The 12,137-nt window shown below is 38.8% G+C and overlaps 1 long non-coding RNA gene across 1 annotated transcript in view; it reads left to right on the forward strand.

The window, feature by feature from the left end:
* The first annotated feature begins 1,344 nt into the window (after nt 1-1,344).
* The window catches only part of LOC140718941 (uncharacterized), a 98,598-nt gene continuing 87,805 nt past the window's right edge, over nt 1,345-12,137 (forward strand). The window contains exon 1 of the long non-coding RNA XR_012096833.1: nt 1,345-1,475. This is a non-coding gene — a long non-coding RNA (uncharacterized lncRNA). The remainder of the gene's footprint in view (nt 1,476-12,137) is intronic.

Below are 12,137 nucleotides of genomic sequence, written 5' to 3' on the forward strand. Positions count from 1 at the left end.
CAGAAATGGAGGCTAATTACTCAGGATTAAAATGAATACCGAGTACATGGCTCGGTCTTATACTGTAGTTTGACTATTTTTTGGGGTAAACTTTTTTTTATCTGTAGCCGTGCTCTGGGGATTCTGCAGGGAATCCGAGCCTGTGCTCAAATTGCTGGCCTCGTATAATGAGCCTGTTCATTTGCCACTAAAGTCCATTTGCCAATCGAATCCTGGAACTTTCCGCTGCCATAGGGGGAAGTCGTGAGAAGGAATGAAACGAACGGCGGAGATTCCTCCAAAAAAAAACCCTTCCATTTTATCAACTATAAAATATGTGAATTAGATGTCATTTCAGCAATTAATTTAAATATATATATTTTTTTAAATCCAAGAAAAACGATGATCGTGTTTTGCTCTGATTCAGCACCAATTTGAAACCGACTAGTTCCACTTGATTACGAATCAGTCAATCTACTTTGATTCATTTTGCGGAAATCAACAATTGCTGGAAGTTGGACTTGTGCTAAAGGTTTTTTGACTAATCAGTTAATAAATAATCAAAATACGTGTGTCTATAGCTGGATTAGAGCAAGAACATTATTTAATAATCTAAGAAGATTCGGGCTTAATTTGAAATCTCCCTCCACTGGACGTTGGCTCCTGATTGGTTAGGAGTATATTTTTAACATTGTAATTGTAGAATTTCTTTGAGAATTCTCATTTGCTATGTTTATGTCTTTGGGAGATCACTTTAATCGGACATCACTTTAGATCCAAGACTTAAGATACTGAATTGCGACAGACGCAATTTGAACTAGAGGTAGTATCTGAAACCGAAAAAAAGGCGGGAAATCTTTGTGATTTGAAATAGCCGGTGGAAAACAGGGATTGGTTGCCGCTGTAGTTCCGTCACCACTGAAAGACCAATTAGCATGTCAATAGCAGTGGATCTTGTGCGTGGGTGTGTGTAAGTGTGTGTGTGTGTGTGTGTGTGTGTGTGTGTGTGTGTGTGTGAGAGAGAGAGAGAGAGAGAGAGAGACGGAGCGCTCAATCTTGGCTGTCGGAGAGTCAGGTCAGATTAAGGATCGAATGTAAAAAAAATGTTTAGCATCTATTCGTGCGACGCGAATTCCTTCCGATCCCGTAGAAATGCAAATTGCCGCAGAGGGAGAGGTGCGAGGAGCCGCCAGTTGCTCGCTGCTGATATTTTCTCTTCCTTCTTTGATGACAGATGGAAAATTTCTTTTTGACCCCCTCTTCCACCGCCTGAGATGTGGAGCGGAAGTTGGCTGCTGTCTTTGGTTATCTAGCTGTATGAGTATTGATGATCTATCATAAAGCTAGATAACCGAAAGTAGAATCCACTTCCACAGCTTCGAGGAGCAAGAGCGAACAAAAGATGACCAAAATGCAAAGAGTCAGTAAAGAAAACTGGTGGTCACAGTCATCAGATCGATTGGAGACGATACCATTAAAACAGGCAGCGAAACGACGTGAGTAATCTCCCTTTCTATGAGAAGAACATCTCTTAACTTTATGTCTCCCCATTGCAGAGACGATTTGCTGATTACTATCTTAACGTTAATTGACATGCCAGTTGAACTCATTTCGAAGCAGGACAGCCGAGTTTACGCAGGAATAAAATGTTAAATCGCTTTCCCCCTTTCCCTTTCATCCTATTACATCAAGGCAGCACATTGCCTAGACGTCTTAAAGTCTGTTGTGCAAATCTCAGGGTTCTTAGTGATCATTTAATGCGAGCCGTTGGCGAAAGACAGCCATTTAGCGTAAATAGATTAAACATTCCTTTATTAGATTACACTCAAAACCCAACCGGCGCGGAATGTGCAGGCTGATTAGCATTCCAGACTTTTTGATTGGGTTTGAGGTTGGCCCCTTTAAGAGGTCAAGTTCTCGATAATTTGGTCACTTTTCAGGCTATGGTGGCAGCTGTTTGCTGTTGGCCTCTACGTATCCAGGAACGGTGAAGTGGAGCAGAAATAACGCTAACTTTTCTTTATTTTCGCGTGGAAGGAGGCGGGGGCTGCCAGGGGGCCCTCACTCCCATTTCCAGCACAGGCGGACCACATTGGGAGCTGCCCATTCAGACCCGCCAGTGACATGGTTCTGAATTCTAATGAGATGTCCACTTTGCGACGAGCCGTCCTCGCTCTGTCTCACTTTCGTCCCCTTGTTTTCTCAACCCTACCCCCCCCCCCCCCGACCCAAAGCTCAACACTTCCAAGTGCCTCTGGTGTCTACCGACTCCAGCGAGGAATATAGTTCACCGCCACCGTTCGCTTACAGTCAAAATTAGGTTCTTGGGATTAACATACACTGTATGCGCATAGGAAATAAATTTCAGGATTTTGATTTAAGTATTTTAAATTAAACTGGAATATTAAACATTCTTCTTGAAATACAACGCCGACCAAGCAATCGTAAAATTACAAAGTATTTTAAAAATGTAATACATGCATATAAATATTTACTCAGTAAATCGTTTCAAGTAGATTATTTTCCCAAGGCCGAACAGCATTAAGGAATTCGTGTCATGAAATCATTCCACTGAAGAGATGGTACAAAATTGAGTTGAAACGTAAATAATTTTGTCATCAAGTTGCATATTTCAGGGAGTGTTTTCTTTTTGTTGTAGTTGTTCACAGGGTTGCGGGATGGTGGGAATGATCTTGGATAGAGCGTTTGGCTCCGGGGCTGGAGCCCGTAAATAATGAAGGCCCTGGGACAGGTTGCCCTAGTAATGGCGGGAGGCCAGGATTTCTCCCGGCCACTTGGCATAACTCCAGTCAAAAAAGAATCTTGAAAATGATAGAAGGATTCACTATGTAGTCATCTGTCTACTCCCTTCACCCGGGGAATTCTGATTGAAGACTCCCCCCCCCCCCCCCGTGAAGTGGACGCGGAGAGGATGTCTGCTATAGTGGGAGAGTGTAGGACCAGGCGGGATAGCCTCAGAATACAAGGACGTCGCTTTGAGGTGAGGAGGAAGTTCTTTAACTAGAGGGTGGTGAAACTGTAAAATTTTCATTGCCACCGAGGTGGAGGCCTAGTCATTAGATATACTTAAAGCGGAGGTCGATAGGTATTGGAATAGAAAGGACATCAAAGATTGAGGGGAGAAAGGAGGAGAATGGGGTTGAGAGGGATGATAAATCAGCCATGATTTAATGTTGGAACAGGCTCGATGGGCTGAACCGCCCAAGTCTGCTCCTATGTCTTGTAGCCTTCTGGTCTCATTTTTAAAATTCCACTTTGAAAGTGTACGCCAGCGGGCTTTTGAATCAGCAGGCCAACTTGAGGTCTGATGACCGAAGTTAGATCCGCACAACTCGCATTTACAGGACCGAAGGTCTCTCACTAAGCAGGCACATCTCTTCACCTCGCCAATAGAGAGCCTATTTTTGCATACATAATAGGAGGTGGGAGATATACTAAATATTGACGGCGTACCCTGATCGCTAATCCTAATTATTCCAATTCCAATCCACTGGAACCCCAGTTTCAGCAGTCTATGTATCATCCCACCTATCCCGTGGAACGGGTACAGGGGCTTACTTAATGAAGACATGGTAACTCCTCTGAGTCAGGGACATTGTGTGCGCAGCATTGCCTGACCCACTCCCATGGACACTGCCCTTATACTGTCTTGAAATTCACTGTTGCGTTGGTTGTCCGTATCACCTGTGACTCGTGTCTGGCGGGCGCGGGTTACACCTACAACTTACTCTCCGAATGGCAACTATACATTTCTAGCCAGCATTTTAAAAAATAACCTAAAATAAACATTTTTAATACAACTATTCAAATTGAAATGCCTTATTGTGGGTAATTCGGAGAGTTTATACGTGGAAAATAACCGCAACGCTGGCTAGATCCCCGGTATCTAGCGTAGGATTTCTCCAGAACCGAACCGAAGAAGCAGTTGAGGTTTGACCCTCGGCTCATGCTGATCCAATAGTGGTACTGCATCTTATAAGTGACTTTAGTTGTAGAACTAAAGTAGAATTGCGCCTGAGATTAAAAGCTGTTCAAAATCATATCGTGGATTTGGATTAATCGGTGGGATGTGTAACTGTGGCGCAAGGGTCGCTCGCTCTGCTGCGTTTGAACCTTGGCCTAACTATAGTTTATATACAGAATTGGTTGTTAGGTCGAATGTCAGGTGCCCAATGAGTTTTATTAGGCCAAAGAATGAAGAGTGCTTATTCACCAAGGATCATTCTGGCCTCCGCTAAATAGGTCTCCATTTAAGCAGGGGTAAAGGTGAAATTTTAGCAGAACAGTATGTGATTAAGCACAGCCTGGCTTTAGATGGAGCTGGGGGATTTTGATTTTACCCCCTGCCTTTATTGTCAATTTCTCAACAGAATCAGAATCAGGTTTAACATCACCGGCATACGTCGTGAAATGTGTTAACTTTGCGGCAGCAGTACAATGCAATACATGATAATAGACACAAAGAAAAACTGTGCTTACATAAGTATATATATATATAATAACAATTAACAAAAACAGGAAATAAACAAAGCAGTGAGGTAGTGTTCATGGGTTCAATGTCCATTTAGAAATCGGAGGGCAGAGGGGAAGAAGCTGTTCCTGAATCGTTTAGGGAGTGCTTCAGGCTTCTCTCCCTCTTTCCTGATGGCAGCAATGAGAAGGGGCATGTCCCGGGTGGGGAAGGTCTTTAATGATGGACGCCGCCTTTCTGAGGCATCACTTCTCGAGGATGCGTTCTCAACTAATATTTACCTTCCTACCAGTTTTCCATAGACTGAGTTATCAGATGATAACTGCGAAACATAGATGTTGCATATCTCAAATATTAACAAAGCCATATCATTAAATATTTGAGGCAGTGCTTTGCATCTTCCTCTATACTTTACAACTGCATAGTGACAGCTCCTTAATGAAAAACAAAAATATATTTTAGGAAATAATAAGAACTTGTGATCGCATTGTGACATTGTACCATACTGTCTGGGGAAGCCTTGGACTGAAATAAAAGCAAAAGAAGTTGAAAATGCTCAGTAGGTCAATTTCTATCTTTGGACTGAGAAGCTAATGTTTCATGTCTATGAAATTTCAATGGAAAAGCGATCATGAAGTAATTCGTCCCAATATGGAATATTGCAATTGCTTTTATAAAGAGGGGGTCTCAATAATGATCACTGGCTCTCCCTGTAGGTGAAGAGCACTGAAACTGAGTGAAGGGGGGAAGGTTTCACAGCATCCTCAGCACTTTAAAGAAAGATGGAATAAAATTAACTTAGTAAGATTGAAAGAAAGCGTACACAGTTAGTATAAATAATTTTTAAAGTGCTGTGAATTCATAGCAGTTGTTAATCTTCTGAAAAAGAAAAAATCATGTCATCATGTGCAGATACAAGACCAAGGAGGAGTACTAACCAACATGGTTGTCTTTCTTTCCAATCCTGGCAGATCTTCTGGTACTGCTTGTCCCCACAGTATTCTCATTCCACTTTGGGTATGGGCTGCTGTTGTCAAACTGGAAAATTCCAGAATTTTTTTTTTCACTAAGTTAGTTTTAATCTAGATATGATCTATATTTAAAATAAATTATTAGTGCAAAACTTAGATTCACTGATTAATTGTGGTTGGATTTTTATGAAGATGGAGGTTTCTGAACTTAAGCAAGATACTTTCAAAATGGCATGAAATAAATACATATTTTCTTAGGGCAATCACATTTAAATTAAATTAAATATGCTTATCCTCAAATGCTTTTATTATATGACAGATTATATGACTTATATTTCTAAAACTACCTACTTCCTCTCTACCTGCGTGGAGAATTTTACTCTTTAATTTTGCTTTATAATAAATAGCAGAACTTTGATGTTTGATTATTTTTCTCTACATTGGAATTCCAATTATTTCTGTTATAATAAGAAATATTTTGTTAATATTAACAATTATACATATTTATCATTAAATAAATTACATCTAAGTTATATATATTAACACATTTTGTTTTAAAAATATATAATTTTAAACATAAAATTAATGTATCTTTAATAAATTATATATATTTAGACTTCAACTGGCTTTTGCCAGAAGAGAACACCACTCAGATTAAAAATGAACTGATCTATAACTGCACGATAGAAGGGCTCTTTAAGCAATAAAGTGCTGGGAAATCTTAACAGATTCTGCATACCTTTAGCAAAGGAATCAAAGTTATTGCTCCAGGTCCACAAGTCACCATGAAAGTAATTTACTCGTTTAGTTTTATCTGTAATGATCAATGTTGAAGATTTACAGTACGAAATTAAATGTGAATGTCATTAAAACACAGGAAGAAGATAAATAGAAGCAGGAGTTGGCTTGTTTTGCTGCCTGGGTCTGCTTAGGCATTTGCAAAGATCTTGGTTATTCTACACCTCAAATCTACTTTCCATCTTGATCAGCAAATCCCTTGAGTCACTAGGAGCCAAGATCACTATAGAATATACTCTGTAAATGTGCATCCACGGCCATCAAGGTTAGAGAATCCCAAATAGAAAGACTAATGATTTTCTACATCCTCAAATTATTTCATTTTGCATTTCAGTACTTTCCATGTCCTCTCTTGTTATTGCTACATGTGATGCTTCATGACAAGGTGTACAAGTTGACATAGTTAAATGTACAACAGTATAAGGCTACTGGTGCAGTCATAAATAATGTGTACTGGGTGATAGCAGAGTGTTCAGAAGTCTCACAGGCTAGGAGAAGAAGTTGTTATCCAGCCTTGATCTTGTACTGCAGTACCTTCTGCCTGATGGTAGGAGGTCAAAGAAATTGTGGGATGGATGGGAGGGTCTGTGACAGTGCTGAAGGCTCTGCAGACACAGCCCTCATTTCTCTGTACCTCATCAAATCTCCGTACTTTATCGATTGGCCAATACTTGGGTGTCTAGTTCAAAGTAAATTTATTATCAAGGTACATATCTGACACCAAATGCAACCCTGAGATTCATTTTCTTCTGGGCATACTCGACAAATCTGTAGAATAATAACTATACCAGAATCTAGTGAATGTAAGCATGTGTTGAGCGGATCAATACAAAACTTCCAGTCCTCATCTAGTGCCCAGTCATTTATCCTTTACATCAGGGATGTTGTCACCATCAAACCACCAAGAATGGGAATCCTATCTGAATCTTACTTTAGTTTTCCATTCGCCCTCTCCACAGAGGAAGTGAAATCTATTTTTGGTTTCCAGTTTTTTACTGAGCTTAGATCAATTACCTCAGCTACTTCACCTTAGACCCAGATGAAGCCAAGCATTTCTGTTCTTCGGGATTCAGTTATACACCACTGTGATATATTGTTAATCATTATACCCATCCTTTTTTCATTTCTGGCCTCTGAATTAAAATATTGGAATGCAACTTACTATTTTGAAATACTGTGCTGCTCTGGATCTATTCCCTCATGAAAATATGGTGTTAAAATTATATTTAAACTCACTAATTTTAACATAGTATTTCTGTGTGGGCATGGCAGCAGAGCAGTACAGTATTTCAACCTCTACGGACATGTTGTTCACTTTGTTGAAAGATACTGTTCCTCTTTGAGCTTCAGATAAATTAATTCACGTTGGAAATTAATCCAAGGGAACTAGAAGCAATCCAAATATCATAAACAAAATAACAGCTTTAATCTTAGCTCAAAACTTTGGAAGGGTAAGGGGCAATGTTTTCAACAAGCATATCTACCCTTTATGTGTTTCTTGTGAACTATATTGCAGTATGATACTGAAGCAAGGAGAATACTAATTAGATAATTGGAGGGAGGACGGTGACCTGGGAGTTGGGGAATATGAGCCTTCCAAATCCAGCTGGGAAGGTGTGAATTCAAATACCAGGTCTGAACATGTCCTGGATTCACGTGGCTTGGTGTGGCTGGATTAATTAATTTGCCATCAGACATACGGATGAATTCTGCACTTGTGAGGAAAGGCAGTTGTGGAGCTGTGTGGGGTCTGAAATTTATTGTTCTTCCTGCTGATCTAAATTTCAAAGTTCACGGTACTATATATACTCTACTGTGCGTCACCTTATACTACATTGAGATTCATTTTTTGTAGAAACTCACAGTAGAACAAAGAAATACAATAGAATCAATGAAAAGCTACACACAGACTGAGCAAGCAATCAATATACAAAAGAGGACAATGTGCAAATACAATAAAATGTTAATAATAATAATTAATAAATAATACTGAGAACAGGAGTAGTAGAGTCTTTGAAAGTGAGTCCATAGGGTTAGGAGCCTGATGGTTGAAGGGTAATAACTTCCTGAACCTGGTAGTGTGGGACGTAAGGCTCTTGTATCTCCTTCCTGAAAAGAGAGCATGGCCTGGATGGTGGGGGTCTCTGATGATGGATGCTAATTTCTTGTGCCAGCACTCCTTGTAGACATGCTCAAAGGTGAGGAGGGCTTTGTATATGATGTACTGGGCTGTATCCGACACTTCTTGTTGACTTCCCATTCATGGTTTCCATACCAGACCATGATGCAAGCAGTCAGGACACTTGCCACTGTGCATCTATTGAAGTTTGTCGAAGTTTTAGATGACATGTCGAATCTGCACAAACTTTTAAGAAAGTAGAGGCACTGCCATGCCTTCTTTGTGATGTACTTAGGTGTTGGTCTGCAAATGAGCAATGGGCATTGGGGAAAGAATGGGTTTATGAGCTTTGCGTAAATTTAGAATTGCTGAAGCATGACAATAGCTTTCTATAAAAACTACTTTATAGAAAGTAGTTATATTTCTATATTGCTGAGTCTTACTGTGGTTTGTAACTTGAATCTGACAGTCATTTGTCCACATCCTGCTTCTAAAAAATGAACACATAAACTGGTTTGATATCCCTGTCATTTAATAAAGGAATGTTGCACTGTGAGATTGTTTTCCTTTAAGGCTAACTGAATCAAAGGCCCTGTTTCAATTTTCAAGTGCTGAATCATTTTTTCCCATTCTTAAAATAAAAAGTAAGAATTTTCCCCATCATCATTGCTAATGTTCACCTCTTTATTGACATCATTTAAAAAAGAAACTGACTTAAAATGGTTGTTTGATTTGCTTGAACAATTACTCCCAATAAGTTATTTATTGTGTGTGAAGTCTTTTTAGGTTATTCTAATCATTGTGGTGCAAAGCTATATACACTTAATGGCCACATTATTAAGTACAGGAGTGCAACAGGGTGATTTTTTTTGCTACTGTAGCTCATCCACTTCAAGCTTTGACGTGCCATGCATTCAGTGATACTCTTCTACACACACGCGTGGTTATCTGAGTTACTGTCACCTTCCTGTCAGTTTGAACCAGTCTGGCCATTTTCCTCTGACCTCTCTCATTAACGAGCCATTTTTGCCCACAGAACTGCTGCTCGTTAGATATTTTTCTTTTTGTTTTTCCACACCGTTCTCTGTAAACTCTGGACATTGTTGTTTGTGAAAATCCCAAGAGATCAGCAGTTTCTGAGATACTCAAATCACCTTGTCTGGTACAAACAATCATTCCATGGTCAAAGTTCCTTCCATCACATTTTTTCCCCATTCTGATATTTGGTTTGAACAACAACTGTGCCTATTAAACATGTCTGCATGCTTTTATGCATTGAGTTGCTGCCACATGATTGTCTAGTTAGATATTTGCATTAACAAATAGGTGTACTTTATAAAGTGGCCACTGAGTGTAAATATTATTCTCTTTTACATAGTCAGAATAGAACTGGCTGGTCTATAACCTTACTCCATGTACCTAATTTTTTTTCATTATCCTTAACACATTTGGTTATTACAACTCTCTTTACTCAGATTTAATATTAACCATTCACTTACCATTAATTCTATTTGTTAAAGGCAATCCTAAAATCTATCCCTCTGTGTGTAGTATGTTTGCTAGATTTTGAATGTACCGATACATAGAAGTACTTTTAAAAATGCTATTCAAGGCTCTTTCTCAATCACCTTAGCAATATCTAAAAATCAAAGCTGAAATCCAGTTTAATGTAATGTGCACAGATACCTGTATGCACAGGTGCAATGAAAAACTTACTTGTAGCACCATGGGCACAGAGCATTAGAGGCATAACATTCATAAAAGATCATAAGTTATACAAAATTATAAAAGAAAAAAAACACAATTAATACAAAAAATATCAAGGTCCAGTGATCACAGTGCTACTAAACTGTAGTGATTAGGATTCAAGAAACAAATTGATGAAGAGAAGTTAAAGCCTGGCTTCTGTATCTCCTGCCTGATGATAGCTGCAAAAAGATGGTATGACCTGGATGGTCGATCTTTGATGATGCATGTTGCCTTCTTGAGGCAACGTCTATCATCATAATGTGAGGCTCTGTTATTTTCAAATGCTTTACTCTTGAGTGGGTTGTGTTTTACATTGTTCTGCTGAGTTCGCTGAGGGTCCACAATTTAATTGGCATCTTTGCTCGGAAATGGTGGTTACACCACGTAAAATGTTCTCCTTTGCGGAGGAGTGACACCTCTGTTGTTTGAGGGATTAGTCCTCAATATTTCATATTTGAAATATGTCTATTTCATGCTTCAAATAGCACAATGGGCAATTAATTTGTAGAACCTTGTGTGCAACTTTAACTGCAGAACTTGGAGAGATAGCAATTGTGATTCAGCTTTGATAGTGGTGAAAAAGTACTTTGCTATCAAAAATGAGAATGCAAGCTCCTTCCCTTTTCATTTTAGTATGTCCTTTACCTCTAATCTATTGCTCTCCTTTTCTGGGGTAATCTTAATCTAGAAGCTAAATGCCACAGATGCTAGATATCTGAAATACAACAGAAAATCATGAAAGTATTCACAGGCTGCGTAACGCCTAGGGAGAAAGAATAGCAATTCGCAGTGAAGATCTTTGACCAGAAAGTTAACTTAACCTATTTAGTAGGAAGATGATGGATTAAATTGACTCAAATGGTAAATAAAATCAGAGGGAGCATAAGATGAGTGGCCAACCTGTGGCAGTGTATAGACAGGTGGATTATGTTAAAATTATCCCATCTTTCCACCTCTCTTTTTTTCTGACCTCCATTATTTCTTCCCTCATACTTCTGTAAGACTGTCCTATCCTCAATTTCCTAGCTCTTACATCATGATCATAATGATCATTGCTACTTTGAATGCTTCCTTTTTAAAAAGAAACATTTCACATTCTAACTCCTCCCTGCATTAAAATAAAGACTCACAGCCTAGCATCATCCCTATCCCTCTGCGTTATTCTTTCTTAAGAGCTTTCAAATATGAAATCATTTCAAATGATGCTTTTAAACTGATGTTGAATTCCAGTTTATCGTCATATGCACAAGTCTCTTTCCTGAGCTTTTCACAATCTAAAACCTTAGATTGTGTTGTCATTGAATTGCAATTACCGGTATTTATTTACCTTGCTTTCACCCTGTCTTGTTCTTGTACGAATCTGCTTTGAACTTCCTTTCATCCTTGGGTTAGATTTTGAAATCTAAACTAAGTTTTACTGTGTTTCAATTGGACTGCTGTAGGAGATGTTATACAGTCCCACGAATCTTATATGTGAGTGGCATTGGAGGTGGTGGAGAAATACGAATGGTGACGGAGTCACTTTACTAATGCTACATTTCAATTAAGAGTCAGCTTTTCCCTTTAAGTTCCAATTGGAACTTATTCAGATTGGCCAACTTCACTCTGATTTCAATCACACTAAGTAGGAGGGGAGAGGGTTTGATGTCAGTTCAGAGAACAGTTTGTTGCAGATAGTGAAGAACCAGGGAAAGAACCGAGAAGAGAACAAAACAGAAAGATCTCCTACAAATTGAAGCTTTTTTTGGGAAAATAATTATTTCTTGGCACCCGTCGTTACAAACTGGAAAGGTGTGTTTCAACTTCAGCACATACTTTTTTCTTTCACTAAAGCAAAGTAATCAAAAACAATTTTAAAAGTTCCCTCTGCTTTAGTTGTTACATTTACCCTTAAATTTAAATACATATTGCCAAATATTAATATAGTTCACCTTTGTCAGCTACATTGTACAGGTTTTTTTCCATTAAGATATAAATTTAGTTTTTTTTTCATCTTTGTACGGAGTCTCCCTCTTGAAAGCTTAGCTAA

The sequence above is a fragment of the Hemitrygon akajei genome, chromosome 30 (genome assembly GCF_048418815.1).
Source record: "Hemitrygon akajei chromosome 30, sHemAka1.3, whole genome shotgun sequence".
In the NCBI taxonomy this organism is placed as follows: Eukaryota; Metazoa; Chordata; class Chondrichthyes; order Myliobatiformes; family Dasyatidae; genus Hemitrygon; species Hemitrygon akajei.